Consider the following 2,854-nt stretch of genomic DNA (forward strand, 5'->3'; position numbering starts at 1 on the left):
CTAGCTCATGTCCAAGGCACCAAAGCCAGCTAAAAAGTCAATAATCGATACCTAAAACTTGAGTTGTACTAATTCTTACTGGCTATTACATCAACTTAGAAGCTTCATCTGTGTTCTACTATGGTTCTTTTAGTGTCTCCGCATACCGCAGCACGCGACATAGCTTTGCAGACGATAAGTACAACCGTTTCAGAGAGAAGAGCGGCCAATGTGACGATCTGGCTTTAAGTCGATTCGATAACAATTGACGAAAACGGACGGATTTCTCAGGTTTTTACTACATATGAACATTTTTCACATTCTCCCGTGCAACTCGGCTGCTAGTCCTCCTTTCATGCAGAATCTTAAGGACCTAGCTCATGTCCAAGGCAGCAAAGCCAGCTAAAAAGTCAATAATCAGTACCTAAAACTTGAATTGTACTACTTCTTACTGGCTATTACATCAACTTAGAAGCTTAATCTGTGTTCTACTATGGTGCTTTTAGTGTCTCCGCATACCACAGCACGCCACATAGCTTTGCAGACGATAAGTACAGCCGTTTCAGAGAGAAGAGCGGCCAATGTGACGATCTGGCTTTAAGTCGATTCGATAACAAATGACGAAAACGGACGGATTTCTCAGTTTTTTACTACATATGAACACTTTTCACATTCTCCCGTGCAACTCGGCTGCTAGTCCTCCTTTCATGCAGAATCTTAAGGACCTAGCTCATGTCCAAGGCAGCAAAGCCAGCTAAAAAGTCAATAATCAGTACCTAAAACTTGAATTGTACTACTTCTTACTGGCTATTACATCAACTTAGAAGCTTAATCTGTGTTCTACTATGGTGCTTTTAGTGTCTCCGCATACCACAGCACGCCACATAGCTTTGCAGACGAGAAGTACAGCCGTTTCAGAGAGAAGAGCGGCCAAGTGACGATCTGGCTTTAAGGCGATTCGATAACAAATGACGAAAACGGACGGATTTCTCAGGTTTTTACTACATATGAACACTTTTCATATTGTCCCGTGCAACTCGGCTGCTAGTCCTCCTTTCATGCAGAATCTTAAGGTCCTAGCTCATGTCCAAGGCACCAAATCCATCTAAGAAGTCAATAATCGGTACCTAAAACTTGAATTGTACTACTTCTTACTGGCTATTACATCGACTTAGAAGCTTCATCTGTGTTCTACTATGGTGATTTTATTGTCTCCGCATACCGCAGCATGCGACTTAGCTTTGCAGACGATAAGTACAACCGTTTCAGAGAGAAGAGCGGCCAATGTGACGATCGGGCTTTAAGTGGATTCGATAACAAATGACGAAAACGGACGGATTTCTCAGGTTTCCACTACATATGAACACATTTCACATTCTCCCGCGCAACGCGGCTGCTAGACCTCCTTTCATGCAGAATCTTAAGGTCCTAGCTCATGTCCAAGGCACCAAAGCCAGCTAAAAAGTCAATAATCGATACCTAAAACTTGAATTGTACTACTTCTTACTGGCTATTACATCAACTTAGAAGCTTCATCTGTGTTCTACTATGGTGCTTTTAGTGTCTACGCATACCGCAGCACGGGACATAGCTTTGCAAACGATAAGTACAACCGTTTCAGAGAGAAGAGCGGCCAATGTGACGATCGGGCTTTAAGTCGATTCGATAACAAATGACGAAAACGGACGGATTTCTCAGGTTGCTACTACATATGAGCACATTTCACATTCTCCCGTCAACGCGGCTGCTAGTCCTCCTATCATGCAGAATCTTAAGGTCCTAGCTCATGTCCAAGGCACCAAAGCCAGCTAAAAAGTCAATAATCGATACCTAAAACTTCAGTTGTACTACTTCTTACTGGCTATTACATCAACTTAGAAGCTTCATCTGTTTTATACTATGGTGCTTTTAGTGTCTGCGCATACCGCAGCACGCGACATAGCTTTGCAGACGATAAGTACAACCGTTTCAGAGAGAAGAGCGGCCAATGTGACGATCTGGCTTTAAGTCGATTCGATAACAAATGACGAAAACGGACGGATTTCTCAGGTTTTTACTACATGTGAACGCTTTTCAGATTCTCCCGTGCAACTCGGCTGCTAGTCCTCCTTTCATGCAGAATCTTAAGGTCCTAGCTCATGCCCAAGGCACCAAAGCCAGCTAAAAAGTCAATAATCCATACCTAAAACTTGAATTGTACTACTTCTTATTGTCTATTACATCATCTTAGAAGCTTCATCTGTGTTCTACTATGGTGATTTTAGTGTCTCCGCATACCGCAGCACGCGACATAGCTTTGCAGACGATAAGTACATCCGTTTCAGAAAGAAGAGCGGCCAATGTGACGATCGGGCTTTAAGTCGATTCGATAACAAATGACGAAAACGGACGGATTTCTCAGGTTTTTACTACATATGAACACATTTCACATTCTCCCGTGCAACGCGGCTGCTAGTCCTCCTTTCATGCAGAATCTAAATGTCCTAGCTCATGTCCAAGGCACCAAAGCCAGCTAAAAAGTAAATAATCATTACCTAAAACTTGAATTGTACTACTTCTTACTGGCTATTACATCAACTTAGAAGCTTCATCTGTGTTCTACTATGGTGCTTTTAGAGTCTCCGCATACCGCAGCACGCGACATAGCTTTGCAGACGATAAGTACAACCGTTTCAGAGAGAAGAGCGGCCAATGTGACGATCTGGCTTTAAGTCGATTCGATAACAAATGACGAAAACGGACGGATTTCTCAGGTTTTTACTACATATGAACACTTTTCACATTCTTCCCTGCAACTCGGCTGCTAGTCCTCCTTTCATGCAGATTCTTAAGGTACTAGCTCATGTCCAAGGCATCAAAGCCAGCTAAAAAGTCA

This window comes from Schistocerca gregaria, unplaced genomic scaffold (genome assembly GCF_023897955.1).
Source record: "Schistocerca gregaria isolate iqSchGreg1 unplaced genomic scaffold, iqSchGreg1.2 ptg000227l, whole genome shotgun sequence".
Classification (NCBI taxonomy): domain Eukaryota; kingdom Metazoa; phylum Arthropoda; class Insecta; order Orthoptera; family Acrididae; genus Schistocerca; species Schistocerca gregaria.